This window comes from Tursiops truncatus, chromosome 4, assembly GCF_011762595.2.
Source record: "Tursiops truncatus isolate mTurTru1 chromosome 4, mTurTru1.mat.Y, whole genome shotgun sequence".
Taxonomy (NCBI): Eukaryota; Metazoa; Chordata; class Mammalia; order Artiodactyla; family Delphinidae; genus Tursiops; species Tursiops truncatus.
The window spans coordinates 102,944,085-102,963,875 of NC_047037.1; positions in this window are offsets into that span (position 1 = coordinate 102,944,085).

Consider the following 19,791-nt stretch of genomic DNA (forward strand, 5'->3'; position numbering starts at 1 on the left):
CTCTTGCCTGATGTTAAAGACAATCTGTTCTTGCCTTCTCTCCACTCAGATTAGAGCTCACGCACCCCTACGTTTCAACTTGAGAAAACTCAACACTGATAGACTCATACTTAGATAAGTAAATAAGGTGATTCTGTAAGTTATTTTTGAAAGTTATGATAGTGAGGGTGCATTGCCTGCTTCAGTAACAAATGAATGTTTGTTCAAAACCTGTTTAGGGAACTGTGTATCTTGAAAGATTTATAATGATATAGAATTGTCAGCAGGAAGAAACACCAGGGCTCATTATTTAGTTCCCCAATTTCTAGGCAGGACTGGATCCAAGCCTACTCCAGCATATGGATGGCCTTAGGGGAAAAAGACTTCTCAAATCATTTCCGTACTTAGTTTAGTGCCTTGAAATGTGTTGTCTAAAGAATACACTACAGGAAGTCACAAGATCTGACTTCTATTTTTAACAGTTATCTGCTCCATGGCATCATGCTTACAAAACCTACTTGTGTTTGTTTTTTATCTGTAATATAAGAGTGGTTAGGCTACAGGTTTTTGAAAAATTTCCCTGAATAAACAAAGGTGAGTTTGAAAGAATGTTATCACTTTCAACATTTGTGAAAAATAACCCTGGAAGTTATAAACAACAAATAGAAGATGCTTTTAATATTTGTATATCATGAAAATTCATTGATTTCATTTTCTCTATGTTGATATTAAAGGTCTTTTTATTTTGTAAAATTATGAATTTTAAGGTTGAAAAGTAATTTTTGAAGTGTAAATAATATTCTTCTTTCTTCTATGAGGGGATTCATTATACGTCTCGGCCTTTAGAAGGAGAAATACCTTGAAACTTTTAGAAGAAAGAAAATAAGAAAATACAAATTATATTGGTATCTAACTCACCCAGGAATAGAAGGACAGGTTTTCTTCATGAAAACAAAATTAGCCCTTTTAATTAGTAAGGTAATATTTAGTATCCTAAAATCCTCAGTGCTGACCTTGGATTTTAAAAATTCAGTTCAGCACTATATACTGTTGCTCTATGGAGCTGTGTTTCTTGTTCATAGAGTACTGTGAGATGCTTGTTACAGATGATATTACTACCATCTCCACCTTTCTGAGTCAAAAAACCTCTGAGAGTGGACTTGGGGAGCTGCATTTGTCACAGACATCTCAGGTAGTACAATTGCAGTACCACTGCAGTTGGTCCAGGTACCACATTTGGAAAATACTGTATTTGGATGATATGAGTAAGAAAAAGATGTTAGTCTTCTGCAGCTACAGTAGAAAGCATATAAAATACAATGATAACATTCAAGGAACCGTCATCCTGAGAGCTCTTATACTGCTTTGCCCTTCTATGATATATCATCCCTGACATGTTTATTTAATAATTATGTTTCTTTACTTTATATTTTGGTTATATCAATCCAGCTGCCACTTACGCTCATTTCTTCTCCTCTTCAAAACATGGAGGCTTAGAAAAGGAGGTCCCTTCAGAAGAATGTAAATCTTTAGGAATGATCTTTGTGGTATTGTTCAAGAAAGACCACAAATTTTCCCTTCCTCTCCTTCATCCATGCTCACTGTAGGGCCCTCCCACTCTGAGTCTGGGCATGCGTATGTGACTTGTGTTAGCCAGTGGGACTGTAGCAAATATGACACAAGCAGGGACTTGAACAGTACATATCTCCTTGCTGCTCTTGGAATCCTATGACCACCATGTGGAATGCCTGAGATAGCCAACTGTAGAATGAGAGACATGCGGCCCCGTGACCCCAGCTACCCCATATCCATAGCTTCCACGTGCTACAATGTGAATGGGCCCATCTAATGTCATCCAGCTGCTAGGAGATCTATGAGAAAAGCTGCTTTGTCTATTTAGGGTGAAATTGCAATACTATGGCATTAGATTCATTCATTCGTTCATTTAAATAATTAAGTTGTTAAAATAATCAAAGTTGTATGAGTTATTTTCAAAAAACAGAAACATTGGTTTCTTTTGGCTTCTGGTTGTGAAGTATTTTGACATCCTGCTGTGATTGTATTTGTAATTAAATAATTTATATATTTAAATTAAATAATTGATCATTCCATTGCAAAATGCCTAAATCTCCAACTAGGGAATATGAATGCCTGCAAAGCAAATGATATGTATAACAAAGATACCTACTTATGCATATTTTCTTAGGTACCTATATAGTATATTTATGCATACTCTATATGAGGTAAACACATTGGAAAATGATCACATATATGGTTAATAAATGTTCTTAAATGTGCCAAAGCGTATAATTACTAATACTTTTCAAGTTCAGATATTTTCTATGCTGTATAAATATTATATATATATAAAATATATCAAAACTGTCAAAATTTATTTTACAGTAAATACTGCATCATTGCCAATGCCTATATTTAATAGTAAAAACAATGTAACCCCAGTAATGTACCTCTCAATGCTTAAATTATTGTGCTGCTGTAAATTAGACACTTGGGCATTTAGTTTGCTGAAGCAGTTGTGAAGGCAGGTACCTTAGCTGCCTAATGTTCAAACAGTAGATTCTTAGGTGCTTGGGGAATTAGTTAATTAGAAGAAAATGTGCTTTTGCACAAATGTTTGTGTATGTGTGCATTAATATATCTGATATTATTCATAGTAAATAGTTGGGAATATTTATATTATTTACTTATTATGCAGCAGCAGAAGAAAAAAACATATTTTTAGGTATGTTAGAAAGAAGTGGCAAAACATTTCTGTCTGAGCATACCTGAATTTACATATCTATTTTAGTGTATAGATGTTGTACATAAAACTGTACATATGTGAGATGGCCTCTCTTTAGTACTTACTAAAAAACTAACCAGTATATAAACAGTTCTTACATTGACCAGAGCTTGTCTAGCTCCCAAGACATATGTCAACTCCATATCCTTTTATGTAACATTCCTACCCTAAATCCCATGAAAATATTCTGAGTATGGCCAGTAATATATGTATGGAAACAAAGTATAGAGCAACTATTATTTCTGCATACCAAAGAAAAGTATTACAATAACTTTTCTTTTTTAAATAAATCAACTCCCTCTCTGGCTCCAAAAAATTTTAATTCACACTGGGGCATGTGGACACCTGTTTATTTACAAAGCCTTCAGTCATGGAGACATAGATTTAGAGAGCTGAGACAAGAATAAAATAAACTGGATGGTCTCCTTTTAAATCCAACTGCAACTTTGTCACAAAATAAGCACAACATTTGGCAAGATTGGAAGCTTCAACTCCAGGCAAGTCCAAGTTGGCATAGAATCACCTTGACAGGTTCCCAGATCAGCAAGAACTCTCTGCTCTGAAAAGCTCCTTTTGCTAAATTTAACTTTCCCTGTGTAAAATGAATGAGATGCTCCTGAGGAGAAGAAAGAGCTCAAGATCAAGGAGAGGGGGGCATTGGGCTAAGTCAGCTCATCCAGGTATATAGGATAAACATGTAGACTCACAACAACCTGCACAAGACAAATACAGAGTGTATACAAATTAGGATATCCCTGTAAATTTGGAAAGATAAATGATTCATTCTGTTTTGTTTCCCCTGTGGGATCACATCATTTTCATTTTCTTTGGAGGCAGTTGGGCTCAACAGTAAGAGTAGGAACGATGATAATTATGTTGTGTCTCGATGTTATCAATTCTGGGTCTGAAGGTTATTTTCAATGCTAGGTTTTATGATTGGAAAGGACTCCAACTTTCTTCTGCTTAAATTAAATCTCTTCCTAGAACAGAACCCAAAGAAATCTTTAATAAAAAAGTTGCAATGCTGGCAAGCTGTGACACTACCAGGCTGAGTCATGCACACAGCATGAACTTTGAAGTCAAGGATTTTTTTGTCTTTATTTGGGTTCACGATTTGCACAGAGGGCTGTTTCTTTTCCCACATCACACAAATTATGTTGGCAAAACCTTGATGAGATGCTATAGCATAAGTGCGGCTATTTTAGGAATCGTTTTGGCTCATGTCATTGTAGAGTCAACCAAGCTGTCAAGCAGTATAAGAGTTACTTAAAGAGTGTCTTACTAAATTAATATCGATGGAAAAGGGTCCTTAATCTCATTCTGCTTCTGGACATGCATTTGCTTAATTCCAGCTTTTTTTTTACTTAAATTCTCTGTCCCTTTTTCTTTATTAGATAGCAGAAATGGAGAAGTTCATTATCCTGCCAGAGAGAGAATTCTGTGCCACATGACGTAACTAGTTCTCTTTTTCTGGACAAGTACAGTTCATTATATGTGCCTAGCTTTAATATCTTTAATCAGTCTGTATTGATGGAACTTTTTCCAGGCTTCATTCCCATATGAATAAAATACTGTTTTGCTAAGTTGAAAATGCTGTAAGTAGCATTCTACAGTGAAAGTCATATGTGTTTTACCAGCTGGCATTTTTCTCTTGTTCATTTTACTCTTCAGAATGCAATAGTCAGAGAACCTTAGGAAGCATCTGCTCTAAGCTGTTCATTTTACAATTGAAGGAATTAAACATCAAGATGCAGAGAAACTTATCCATACACAGCTAATCAGTAAAATCAAATCAGAAATCAGGGCTACTGGCTCCTGGGGCTTTTTTCTCTGATAAACCTGCTCCCAGGAAGCTCCCAGGGCTTTTCTGATTTCCTTTCTATTCTCCACCTCAAGAAATGGAGGCTCGTCCTATTTATCATCCCCCGACCATGCATGAAACCCTTTGCCAAGAAGATCAAGTTTTAAAGAATGATAAACACCTACTATTGCTCTCCCCAGGCCTATCGCCTTTCAGAAGGTCACTTGAACACCAAATGCTTAGATTTTTACGTTTTTTCATGTTTTTATATTTTTTTATTCTTTCATTTGAGAAGCCTATTCAAAAGAACAATAGGAAAAAAATAAACATGAATGTTCAATGTTTTCTTAAGAAACTTTTTTATTCATCTTAAAAATTCATTTTTCATTTTTGGAGGAAAATTTAGTCACCAAAACTACAATTCATTTTAAAAATGAGAAAAAAAATATGTTGAAAATACATAATATAACATATATCCTACCAGAAGTTTCCATTCTGTGAAGATATACCTTTCCCAAAGGACTAGAAGTTCCCTTTAGACTGTAAAATAGTCTAATAATTAAGCTGTTATCTCCAGTTTTTGTTTTCCTATGGAGAAGAAAGCCTCACATCCAAATTTTCCTGCACTAAGAAATTCTAACTTTCTTAGTCTCCACATTGTAAAATCATTCAATTGTAAAAGCCTCTGTACTTTGAATGTTGAAGCTCCCAAAGTATTTGAAAGTACAAATGAGGTGTGGGGTCCAGGAAGCATCATTTTCACCTACACATACTAATCAGCACAGATTTTCAAAGAACTCTTGACATTTATTAAGGATAGGCATAGATGGCACCTACACGGTGGGACAAATTGAATTAAGCCAATGGCAGTATCCAGAACTTGGATGTTTTATGGATTTTAAATCACGTGAATGATTTGTATGTAAAATATTTCAGGGTATAAAGAAATTTCTTTTGTACCCTGAAAACATATTATGTGTATTGTTAAAATCAAGGATTTGAGAGCCAATAAACCTGAGTTTCAATCATTAATTTTGGTATTTATTAAGAGTAAGATGTTGAGAAAGTTACTTTATCTCACCAATTTTGAAGTTCCTTCTCTGCCAAAAAAGGCATAATAAGTTAGTTACTAGTGGTTGTGAGGAATGATGCAACACATGCTAACTGCTTATGCTAGTACCCGTTTTATAAAATACAATTAAAGAAATTAGGTGGCTGTTATTCTGCTTACATGAAAAGCCATTTGTATGGATTTAGAAGAATTGTGTTAATCACAATTCTTTTGGTTCACTCTACAAATTTAAACTGCCAGGCCCTAATCTCTCTTAATGTATGTATTTTGGAGTATTTAATTCTAGTATGTCTTCTTCCACCTTTTCTTCCATGTGCCCCAGTCTTCAAAATTGATCCTTGGTCCACCTGAAAGATACCTTGCTTCTCAGTCTTGCCCTCATATCAAGCATTTGCATGGACTATAATCAGGAATTTTCAGAAGCCTTGGCCATTCCATTATGCTTGCTCTGAAGGTTAATTCTGCAAAATCTGCCTTGGACCAACTCAATAGACAAGACTAGATGTCACTCTCAGGCCCACAAGCAGTAGACCCAGTGGTAAGCAACAAATTATGCTTAAGGAGAAAGCACCAACACATGTAATAAAAAGAATCAGGTTTACTGGAAGTACTATGTCTGCATTCCAGGCCAGTGCTATCCAATCAATAGATGAGGGAAATGTTCTTTTCTTTGCTGTTCAGTATGATAGCTTTGGCTCTTAAGCATTTGGCTATAAAACTTGACTATTATACACAGGAAAGTAGCTATTGCAACTAAAGATTAAATTTTATTTAATTTTAATTTATTAATGTTTAAATTTAGATAGCCAAATGTGGCTAGTATATACTGCACTAAACATTGTAGTTCTAGAAAAAACATTTTTATAATAGCTATATTGTTTTTCTTAAGTTTTAAAAGACTTTTGTTATTTAAACTATTATGCTCTGTGTTTCTGAGATAAGAATTAAAACAAAATTCATTATAAGATCTAAAGGTAAAATTGTAAATATTATTTTATGTTTTTACAATTTATGTATCTTTTTCTTTCTTTTTCTGAACTTTTCTTTGTCTGAAAATGATATTGTCTATTCTCTCTTGTTTTTTTCTTCTCCTCTGTTTCCTGTCCAGGAAACTACTTTCTATAGTAGTGAAGGAAGTGAGAAACTCTAATTCAGGCATTTGAAATAGCATCTGTAAGAATAAAAGTACATAAAAATCAAGGCCACATGAATTATGTAGTCCCTAAGCCAAATTAAATGGAAAAATCGTCTGTGTAAAGAGTGAGAGCTAATAAACTGAACATAATCTCCTGTGTTCTATCCCTAAAGAAAATTAAATTTTAATGATCCTGAGAGCTCATTGTTCAGAAATGTCACTGTAGCTAATCATGTAAATGACAGTTAAACTCCGGAACTGCGTTAAAAGTTACACATCCTCTGCAATTGCTACTTAAGTCCAGAGTGTACTAGTTGCTTCAGGCAAGCTCTTAGGAAAATCAGAATATTGACAGGTTATGCCGTGATGTAAGAGGAAGCCTTGAGATCTGCAAATCAGTCACTGCTGAATGCCTGAGTCACATCCTTGAAAAACATTACACTAAAAAGTATGTTAGACACTTCAGAATTTACATTGTCAGTCTGTAGTTGTATGTTTCAGCCAACACCCTTCTCACTGGGGAAAATTGTATCAAAGACTTTAGATACGGGTTCAGAGATAGACTTACTGAGCTCTCATTTTTTCTGTGGTTCTGGGAGAGAAAATCTGTATGAGAGAGGGAGACAGAGAGCAAGAGGGAGGGTCATCATCACATGATTGCTGGGTCTGAACTCCTAGAAGGTTCCCAAACTTTCCCAACCTGGACATTGCTGTGGGGTCTGTCTGCTCTCTACATTTCAGCACCCTAGAGAGCTCTGGATTTTTCTGGTTGAGGGTGGAAATAAGTGGTTAAAAAGAAATATTCCAGGGATTGGTTATTGCTGTTTTTCAACAAATCCTCTGACTAACTTGGATAAAGTTTTTTCCTTGTGTTATGAGTTTATGTGTTTAGGAGAAGGAGAATAGATGCGAAATGGTATATTGTCACTGGGCTTTATAAGGAGAATTAATGAAAAAGAAGAAAAGTAATTGGTCAGTAAAAAAAGAAACATGTTTATGGCAAGAATGCATAAAAGAAACTGAAATGGCAACAAATCCAATAAAATCATCATGTAAGTGATGAAAATTATGTGAATTTAGATTGATACACCTACCTAAATGTAAAGCTTCATGAAGTTATAAATTAAAAGTAAGTAAGAAAGCAAATGAGGGAAAACATTTGAAAATGTTATTAGTAAAATGGACACTCTCCTTTGCTTTGGAATTGGTGACTATTTCAGAGTTAAGTGCTAATAAGGAAAAATATTTTAAAATATCGACTATATGCATGAACTGAATAGTAATTAACAGATGTTTGTAGGCATTGAAGTTGGAAGAAGGAAAACTCTAGGGCGAGAGAAGGGAAGGGCCCTGTTGGAGGCCCTCGATGATCAACTGTCCTGTTGGCAGCAACAAGCTAGATGTACTGGACACAGGGTCCTTGCATTGGCTGTAATTTTAGATTGCCTTTTATCTGACAAAAATCCTGAAGAAAAAGAACTATGCAACAAAATAACAAATTGGAGTGTCTTAAATAATTAGGACATCAAAAAATATGCATTGTGACTGCATGAATGAAATAGGAGTGTTATGTGCTCTTCAACTAAGTGCATATATTGTTTGACTAAGGCTGTATTATTCCACAGCAAACCTTGTATCTGGTAGAAAAGAATTTATAAAAAGTTAATTATAGCTATTATGGAGAAATTTTAAAATATTTCTAAGAGAGTTGATTTTTTTTTTCTGAATTTTACCTCTGTTTTCAATTGAATGTAGAGGAACCCTTTACCTTCTGCATCCAGAACTCTGTAATGTTTGAGCAAAATATATTTTATAGAAATTATTTTGCCATATATGTTTCAGTGATGAGAAAGAAGACTTTCTAAGTTTCTTAGCTTCAAATAGAAAAGCCACTAGAGAGAGGACATTCTCAGTGTAATTTCATATGAATCCTCTTTAAACTAAGACTATACCCATATTCTTTTCAGTAGTTTCTACTTGGGATTGGAGTTGGAGTAGAAATGGGCAAATAATACTCATATTTTGATTTTAAGAGAAAAAAAACTTGCCTTTCAAAGCATAGTGGTCAGAACCCTGATCTCTGTATTGGGTTCAATACAGGCTTCACTGGCTTCAAACTTTGACTCTTCCTGACAGTCATCTGGGGATATTAGGCCAGGTTACTTAATCCTCTGTGCCACAGACACCTCATTTTCATTTGGGGATAATAATAGCACCCATCTCCTAAAATTGCATTGAGTGTTAAATGAGTTAATATTTCTAAAGTTCTTAGCTCAGTTTGTGGCACATCTGCTATATTACTATTTGTTGGTTTTTTTTTAACCCACTTTTTTCTTTTTGATTCTTTTATTTTAATCAGATATTTACCTAGCCAAACTATCTGGCTAAGGAAGCACACCTGAACTTCACTTTTATAACACACAGCTCCCCAACTGTACCCGCAAAAGTCATATCTAGGAAAATAATCTAATTCAATTAAGCAAAATAAAAAACTAGGTACACTACATGTTTGCAAGTCTGATAATCCTTCAGTTTTGAGCCTCCTGAAGTAGCCCAGCCTGTGTGGGACTCTAGAACACTTAGCTGTTTGCTTTTTCTCTTTAAAACTATTGACTTTTGTAGCATTGAGAGTCACTGTTGATCAGCAGCCTAAATGTAGTGAATGCCTATAATGATATTTCCTGCTAATAATGAGCTTCTTTATCCAGGTCCCAAATTTGTCCACTGTTTTGTTTTAACAGCTTCCTGAAATAGGCGATATCAGTTGAATCAAAAAAAAAAAAAATCACTGAAACTGGGATATTCCCTATAAAGCCAGAATTTGATTTAATATGATGTTTTTGCCAAACATCACTAAATAAATGGTGTTTATATTGCAACTTACTTCTTTACCTTAGTTTTTTTTGCAATGAAGCAATGATCAACTGAGCATGAACAATGTAAAATTACTTAATTCTGTTTTTTGAAAACCATAGCAGAGGACATATTGTATTTGCTCATGTAGTTTTCTTGATATAAGCAATTATAACAACTAAGATCTAAACTCATTTCCCTGACAAAGCAAGGCACACAGTGGAGACACAGTTCTAAATATCAAGTCATATTCTTCTTTCTGAGCAACACTATATTTAGAGAATTTTTTTCTTTTTTAAAGTAATGCTTGCGTTCCCAAGTCATTTGAGTTTTCTTTCAGACCTGAAGAAGCAACATTGTTTAGTAAATGAATGGGGAAGCATTGCTGTTATGGTCAAATCAATGCCTCTTCCTAAATTCATCCAGTTTTCAGGAAGTTTATTGACCATACTCATTCCCTCTCATTAAGAGTAATAGGTTTAACAGTGCCCATTTGTGAAAGACAGTCTTCAGTTTTATAACTGTGCTCAAGCCATTAACCATTATAATCTTTCAGTAACTCTTTTTCAGATTTCAGAGAACAAGTTGTCTGATATTCCTCTTCTTCAACTTTGTTTTCTTTAGGATCCTCTGCTTGTATAAAATAAAGTAAGAATGTAAAAAAAAAATGAAGGAGATAAATCCTTTGTAAAGAGTGGATCATATGAGGAAATGGTGTCTTGATGCCAGAAAATGTCAGTTAAAAAAAAAAAAACAGAACAAAAAGAATAGATAAGAAAATTTTTAAAATTAACATGAGAATGTCCAGGAGGTAGTAACTCAGGAGTGATTGAATCCAGGGGCACAAATACTGTGTCCAGTGCTCACTTTTAGTCTCTCAACTATATATTTCTCTGTGATATTTTGATTCCTGGGCCGGTTTGAAAACCTGTCCCATTAGATTATCCTTTCAGGCTTGATACATTTGTTTCTCCTTTGATCATGGATGCTGAGTCCCTTTCTAGGAGTTGTGCTCAGCTAAGGAGATCCACTTTTCCAAGAACATTGCTTCTCTCCAGAAGCAGCTTGCATCCAATGACTGCTCAACAGGGAGTATAAAGGCTCTGCCTCCTTGCCTCAAGTAGCCATTTCTGAAGGGCCGTCTAGTTCCAGAGCTCTGGAGGATCAGCTGAGGTCCTTGTGACTCATCACAGCACAATCCTCCTTCTGCCTAATTCTACTTCTTTTACTCGTTACTATGGTCTGAATATTTGTGTTCTCCCCAAACTTCATGTGCTGAAATCCTAACTCCCAAGATGATGATGTTAGGAGGTAAGGCTTTGGGGGTTATTAGGTCATGAGGGTGGAGCCCTCCTGAATGGGACTAGTATCCTTATGAAAGAGACCAGAGAAAGCTCTCTTGCTCCCTTCCACCATGTGAGAACACAGCAAAAACACACTGTCTATGAAGCAGGAAACAGGCTCTCAGCAGACACCAAATTGCAAGCACCTTGATCTTGGACTTCCCAACCTCCAGAAGTGTGGGAAATAAATTTCTGTTGCTTATAAGGCACTCAGTGTACGATCTTTTTTTTTTTTTTATTGGAGTATAATTGCTTTACCATGGTGTGTTAGTTTCTGCTTTATAACAAAGTGAATCAGCTATACATATACATGTATCCCCATATCTGTTCCCTCTTGCGTCTCTCTCCCTCCCACCCTCCCTATCCCACCCCTCTAGGTGGTCACAAAGCACCGAGTTGATCTCCTTGTGCTTTGTGGCTGCTTCACACTAGCTGTTTATTTTACATTTGGTAGTGTATATATGTCCATTCCACTCTCTCACTTTGTCCCAGCTTACCCTTCCCACTCCCCATGTCCTCAAGTCCATTCTCTAGTAGGTCTGCATCTTTATTCCTGTCCTGCCCCTAGGTTCTTCATGATCTTTTTTTTTTTTTTTTTAGATTCCTATATATGTGTTAGCATACAGTATTTGTTTTTCTCTTTCTGACTTACTTCACTCTGTATGACAGACTCTAGGTCCATCCACCTCACTATAAATAACTCAATTTCATTTCTTTTTATGGTTGAGTAATATTCCATTGTATATATGTGCCACATCTTCTTGATCCATTCATCTGTTGATGGACACTTAGGTTGCTTCCATGTCCTGGATGTTGTAAATAGAGCTGCAATGAACACTGTGGTACATGACTCTTTTTGAATTATGGTTTTCTCAGGGTATACGCCCAGTAGTGAGATTGCTGGGTCATATGGTAGTTATATTTTTAGTTTTTTAAGGAAACTCCATACTGTTCTCCATAGTGGCTGTATCAATTTACATTCCCACCAACAGTGCAAGAGGGTTCCCTTTTCTCCACACATTCTCCAGCATTTATTGTTTGTAGATTTTTTGATGATGGCCATTCTGACTGGTGTGAGATGATATCTCATTGTAGTTTTGATTTGCATTTCTCTAATTATTAATGATGTTGAGCATTCTTTCATGTGTTTCTTGGCAATCTGTATATCTTCTTTGGAGAAATGTCTATTTAGGTCTTCTGCCCATTTTGAATTGGGTTGTTCATTTTTTTGATAATGAGCTACATGAGCTGCTTGTAAATTGTGGAGATTAATCCTTTGTCAGTTGCTTCATTTGCAAATATTTTCTCCCATTCTGAGGGTTGCCTTTTCGTCTTCTTTGTAGTTTCCTTTGTTGTGCAAAAGCTTTTAAGTTTCATTAGGTCCCATTTGTTTATTTTTGTTTTTATTTCCATTTCTCTAGGAGGTAGGTCAAAAAGGATCTTGCTGTGATTTATGTCGTAGAGTGTCCTGCCTATGCTTTCCTCTAATAGTTTGATAATGTCTGGCCTTACATTTAGGTCTTTAATCCATTTTGAGTTTATTTTAGTGTATGGTGTTAGGGAGTGTTCTGATTTCATTCTTTTACAGGTAGCTGTCCAGTTTTCCCATCACCACTTCTTGAAGAGGCCATCTTTTCTCCATTGTATATTCTTGCCTCCTTTATCAAAAATAAGGTGACCATATGTGTGTGGGCTTATCTCTGGGCTTTCTATCCTGTTCCTTTGATCTATATTTCTGTTTTTATGCCAATACCATACTGTCTTGATTACTGTAGCTTTGTAGTATAGTCCGAAGTCTGGGAGCCTGATTCCTCCAGCTCCGTTTTTCATTCTCAAGATTATTTTGGCTATTCGGGGTCTTTTGTGTTTCCGTACAAATTGTGAAATTTTTTGTTCTAGTTCTGTGAAAAATGCCAGTAGTAGTTTGATAGGGATTGCATTGAATCTGTAGATTGCTTTGGGTAGTAGAGTCATTTTCACAATGTTGCTTCTTCCAATCTAAGAACATGGTATATCTCTCCATCTATTTGTATCATCTTTAATTTCTTTCATCAGTGTCTTATAGTTTTCTGCATACAGGTCTTTTGTCTCCTTAGGTAGGTTTACTCCTAGGTATTTTTGTTGTTGTTGTTGCAATGGTAAATGGGAGTGTTTCCTTAATTTCACTTTTAGATTTTTCATCATTAGTTTATAGGAATGAAAGAGATTTCTGTGCATTAATTTTGTATCAGTGTACGATCTTATTGTCTTAGCAGTCTGAACAAAGTAAGACACTTCGTTTCCTCATTAATCCTGAGGATACTCCCCAATAAACTTCCTAAACACATATCTCTGCTTAAAGTCTGTTCCCTGGGTAACCCAATCTGGGACACAATTCTAGATTTTTATCTTGCTAGCTTAAACTTCAGCAGAATAACAGCTTCCCTTTCACAGTACTTTGAACAAAGCCCAGAAAGTGATGCCCATTATCCTGGCCTGAGCCACATACCCATTGTGAAGCCAAGCATTTTGGACAGCAAGGTGACAGTTAGAGCCAACAAACCATGTGTTGTCTTCTAGAGCTGTTGGGGGATAGGGGATAATTAGACAAGACTATTCAAAGGCATGAACTGAGAGTGAGGGAATTATGGTTCCCCAGAGAAAAGCTGAAATCAGTTACCAGAAGTAAATGAAATGGATGGTGCAGTTGAAAAAATAAGACATATACCCTACTAAAGAGGAGTTATGTAAATTTTTTAAATTTCCAATTTAAATGTGTTTTGTTATTTTACTCTTACTTTAAAATGAGATAAAAATAAAGATAATGAGAGCTAACATTTATTGAGCCTTAACCAAGCTCTAGTTACTATGCTATATATTTAATTTTAGGAACACTTTAACACGTTTTACTTTAACAATGATTCCATGAACCAGGAACTAAAATTCCCAATTACAGATAAGTAAACTGAGGCTTAGTGAGGTTAAATAATTTGCCAGTATTAGATAATTAGTATTTAATATTCCTTCATTATTCTTTCTTTGTCTCCATCATAGTTTCATAACTAAAATAAATTTCCTCATAAACAAACATGAGTTTCTGTGGTGGATTGCATTACCTTTTGCTGAATATTCAAGTCCCTTTGTTTGATATGCTTCTTAGAGAAGCTTTATATGTTTGCCTCCCATTGAACTCAGGAGTGTTCTTTGTTTAATGAGATTTGAGCATCACTTCTAGGAAGGAGCTCTGATCAAGCACATGGCTTGCTAAGTATTTTTATCTATTTGCCACAATACTACCAATATCCCAGATAGAGACTGTTCCATCAGCCTGTATTCCAGAATGGAGACAACATATAGTGAACCAGAAATAGATATTTGATATTATCAAGAGACAAACATGTATTCATAGAGCTGCGAAATCACACAGCTCTAGTAATAAACATCATGTATTTTTCTGGAGAGACTCCCCTGCATAACTTCTTTGTGAACTTCTGGTGACAAATGGAAACTGGTCAGATATTGGGAAACATGACCCAAAACAGGCAAATGTCACAGCTTTTCAAAGTAAATTCATATACCTGTATAATAATAAATATGACATTGATAAAAATGTTTTATTAACACTGTAAAAAGTAAGACATGAAATTATGTACCAGAATAGACTCTCTACGAACACATGGTTCTAAATTAAATTTATTTCCTTTTTATTCATATTACTGGACTAATTGTTCAAAGTAACAAAATGTACTAAATGCATTTGAATTTTGCGTCGATATTACACAAAAACACGGACTTCCTTTTTCTAACTGCAAAGAATTCTGTATCTGTTTTCATCCTGTGAAACAGATATTATCCCTGTTACAGATGGGTAAATCGAAGCTCAGAGACATCAAATACGTTTCCAATATGACACAGTGGCTGAGTTTGGCTTGAAACCAATATAGACAAGATGGAAAAATAAATGTTTTTAATATAATGTAGTTAAGCAAATCCATAGATGTCAGAAAACTTCATCCCCAAATTATTGATTAGTCTGAGCCTGAATTTATTCAGTCTGAGAACATGATCTCTTAATAAAGCAAAGAATTACTCCAAATTCCCTTTCAATACGTATTCTCTGTTATGTACTTTAGAAATAGAAATTGTGTATTTTCTACATATATTAATGTATGTTTTATTTATAGAAAATGCGACTAATCCTTCCCCAAAAAATACATAGTATATATATTTTTTAAGTTATACATACAAGAATTAAATCATTGGCTATTTTTATGCTAGTTAATCAGGCCACATAGATCATTTGTTGTCACCAACAGAAATGAGAATTTCTGATTCTCTCTGAAACTTATTCCATATTAGGTGGCAGAAAATGACATACTTTTTAAACAAGCTTCCTTTATAAATTTCCCATGTCTGTCAGAATCTGTTATTCTGCTACTATTTCAGAAGTAGAAGCTGTCTGAATTCTCCTTCTTCACTTCTGTGCATTCCATCAGATGAATTGTCCTATACCCAGTCAACACTTCTTTGACAGTAACTCTTGAATCTGACCTTTCCTCTCTACATGTTTTACAGAGTCCCTGCTTATACCAGGATAAGCAAACTGGTTGGAGCAAACAACCCCAACATCCATAGTTTAACAAAATAAGAGTTTACTTCTTGATCACATCAGAGTCTGATGAAGATCGTATGGCTCTCCTGGGAAGTTCTCCTTTAGGGGTATGTATAGGGAATAAGACATGCCATTTTATGCCTCTTTTATCTAGAATCTTTCAAAAACTACTACTTTGATGGGAGAGAGGAAAACTGCATGACCAAGTGAAACATTTTATATTCAAGGCTAGAAAATCATGTCTTCATTATTCCAAATATTCCACTGCCCAGAAATCTGTCACTAAGTCCAAAAATAATTGATATTTGACCTGAGAAATTATAGTTTATTTGTTTTCAGCAGACACTGATAGAGAAAACAAGTTTGCTGAGCACTTAAAGTTACCTTGGCCACCCTACCCATAGATATATTTACTACTTCCTGGATTACTATGTTGATATTGCTGTTGATTTTATTTTTTTTATTGATCATTTAATTTTGCAGAGACATTCCATAATACTTTCTTTCCCCATTCAAACTGTATTTTTCTGGTCATCTATTACCTATTAACAGGGTATATCCAATAAAGTATATTATATTGACTTACTTTAATTATATCCCATTAACAGACAACTGAATCTAATGTATATGCTAATGACTTAACTACCATTATAATTTTAATTGTGGCAATATATAGGAGGCAGTAGTTGAAAAATGACAGCAAATTATATATATATAACTATAAATATATACTTATATACAAACACACATATTACTACTAATTGTTTGAGGAATACGTATGCCCACACTTAAGTCAGTGTTCAGAAAGAGATCAATATTAAGACTATCTGAAGTATCTGAATGCTCATTTTGAACTTTTTGAATATTTAAAAGCTGAGGAAAGACTTTACGCAAATAGACAAAATAGAATGTTGCCTACATAGTTTGATTTAAGATGTAATTTATACCTCTGTCTATCTAAAGTATCTTTCTATCTAAAATGACTCCTAATTCTTACCACTAAAATTCTTATTTTGAAATAAGATTTTGTTTCTCCAAAATAAGCTTTTATCTGTGGAAATGTTAGTGCATTAATTTGCTATCACTCATATTTAAGTTAACATGACGTATAAGAATACCATGCAGAGATGTGAGGTCACGAGGATGTGGAAAGTACAGAGAACTGATGGGAAATGACAAGAGCACTTGACCATCCTGTAATTCTCAGGACAGCTTGAGGGTAGTACATTTTGTCCATAAAAATATGAAGTGAAGATGTGAATCCAAAGAGATATATTTAATCCAACGTTTTTTTAAAAAACATCTTTTATTGGAGTATAATTGCTTTCCATTGTTGTGTTAGTTTCTCCTGTATAACAAAGTGAATCAGCTATATGTATACATATATCCCCATATCCCCTCCCTCTTGCATCTCCCTGACACCCTCCCTATCCCACCACTCTAGGTGGTCACAAAGCACTTAGCTGATCTCCCTGTGTGATGCAGCTGCTTCCCACTCGCTATCTATTTTACATTTGGTAGTGTATATATGTCAATTCCAGTCTCTCACTTCGTCCCAGCTTACCCTTCACCTTCCCCGTGTCCTCAAGTCCATTCAGTATGTCTGCGTCTTTATTTCTGTCCTACCCCTAGGTTCTCCAGAACCATTTTTTTTCTTTTTTTAGATTCCATATATATGCGTTAGCATATGGTATTTGTTTTTCTCTTTCTGACTTACTTCACTCTGTATGACAGACTCTAGGTCCATCCACCTCACTACAAATAACTCAATTTCGTTTCTTTTTATGGATGAATAATATTCCATTGTATATATGTGCCACATCTTCTTTATCCATTCATCTATCGATGGGCACCTAGGTTGCTTCCATGTCCTGGCTATTGAAAATAGTGCTGCAGTGAACATTGTGCTACATGACTCTTTTTTGAATTATGGTTTTCTCAGGGTATATGCTCAGTTGTGGGATTGCTGGGTCATATGGTAGTTATATTTTTAGTTTTTTAAGGAACCTCCATACTGTTCTCCATAGCGTCTCTATCAATTTACATCCTCACCAACAGTGCAAGAGGGTTCCCTTTTCTCCACACCCTCTCCACCATTTATTGTTTGTAGATTTTTTGATGATGGCCATTCTGAGTGGTGTGAGGTGATACCTCATAGTAGTTTTGATTTGCATTTCTCTAATGATTAGTGATGTTGAGTGTCCTTCCATGTGTTTGTTGGCAATCTGTATATCTTCTTTGAGAAATGTCTATTTAGGTCTTCTGCCCATTTTTGGACTGGGTTGTTTGGTTTTTTGATATTGAGCTGGATGAACTGCTTATATATTTTAGAGATTAATCCTTTGTCAGTTGCTTCATTTGCAAATATTTTCTCCCATTCTGAGGGTTGTCTTTGTGTCTTGTTTATGGTTTCCTTTGCTATGCAAAACTTTTAAGTTTCATTAGGTCCCATTTGTTTTTATTTCCATTTCTCTAGGAGGTAGGTCAAAAAGGATCTTGCTGTGATCTATGTCACAGAGTGTACTGCCTATATTTTCCTCTAAGAGTTTTATAGTGTCTGGCCTTACATTTAGGTCTTTAATCCATTTTGAGTTTATTTTAGTGTATGGTGTTAGGAAGTGTTCTAATCTCATTCTTTTACATGTAGCTATCCAGTTTTCCCATCACCACTTCTTGAAGAGGCTGTCTTTTCTCCATTTTATATTCTTGTCTCCTTTATCAAAGATAAGGTGACCATATGTGTATGGGTTTATCTCTGGGCTTTCTATTTTGTTCCATTGATCTATATTTCTGTTTTTGTTCCAATACCATACTGTCTTGATTACTGTAGCTTTGTAGGATAGTCTGAGGTCAGGGAGCCTGATTCCTCCAGCTCCATTTTTCTTTCTCAAGGTTGTTTTGATATTTGGGGTCTTTTGTGTTTCCATGCAAATTGTGAAATTTTTAGTCCTAGTTCTGTGAAAACTACCATTGGTAGTTTGATAGGGATTGCATTTAATTCTGTAGATTGCTTTGGATAGTATAGTCATTTTCACAGTGTTGATTCTTCCAATCCAAGAGCATGGTATAAGTCTCCATCTGTTTGTATCATCTTTAATTTCTTTCATCAGTGTCTGATAGTTCTGCACACAGGTCTTTTGTCTCCTTAGGTAGGTTTATCCCTGGTATTTTATTCTTTTTGCTGCAATGGTAAATGGGAGTGTTTCCTTAATTTCTCTTTCAGAGTTTTAGTCATTAATGTATAAGAATGCAAGAAATTTCTGTGTATTAATTTTGTATCCTGCTACTTTACCACATTAATTAATTACCTCTAGTAGTTATCTCATAGCATCTTTAGGATTCTCTATGTATAGTATCATATCATCTGCAAACCTTGATAATTTTACTTCTTTTCCAATTTGGATCCCTTTTATTTATTTATTTTTCTTCTCTGATTGCTGTGACTAAAACTTCCAAAACTATGTTGAATAATAGTGGTGAGAGTGGGCAACCTTGTCATGTTCCTGATCTCAGAGGAAATGGTTTGTTTTCACCACTGAGAATGATGTTGGCTGTGGGTTTGTCATATATGGTCTGTATTATGTTGAGGTAGCTTCCCTCTATGCCTACTTTCTGGAACTTTTTTATCATAAGTGGGTGTTGAATTTTGTTGAAAGCTTTTTCTGAATCTATTGAGATGATCATATGTTTTTTATCCTTCAATTTGTTAATATGGTGTATCACATTGACTGATATGCCTATATTGAAGAATCCTTGCATTCCTGGGATAAACCCCACTTGATCGTGGTGTCTGTTCCTTTTAATGTGCTGTTGAATTGTGTTTGCTGGTATTTTGTTGAGGATTTCTGCATCTGTGTTCATCAGTGATATTTGTCTGTTGTGTTCTTTTTGTGTGACATCTTTGGTTTTGGCATTAGGGTGATGGTGGCTTTGTAGGATGAGTTTGGGAGTGATCCTACCTCTGCTATATTTTAGAGGAACTTGAAAAGCATAGGTCTTAGCTCTTCTCTAAACGTTTCATAGAATTTGCCTGTGAAGCCATCTGGTCCTGGACTTTTGTTTGTTGGAAGATTTTTAATCACAGTTTCAGTTTCAGTGCTTGTGTTTGGTCTGTTTATATTTTCTGTTTCTTCCTGCTTCAGTCTCAGAAGGTTGTGTTTTTCTAAGAATTTGTCCATTTCTTCCAGTTTGTCCATTTTACTGGCTTATAGTTG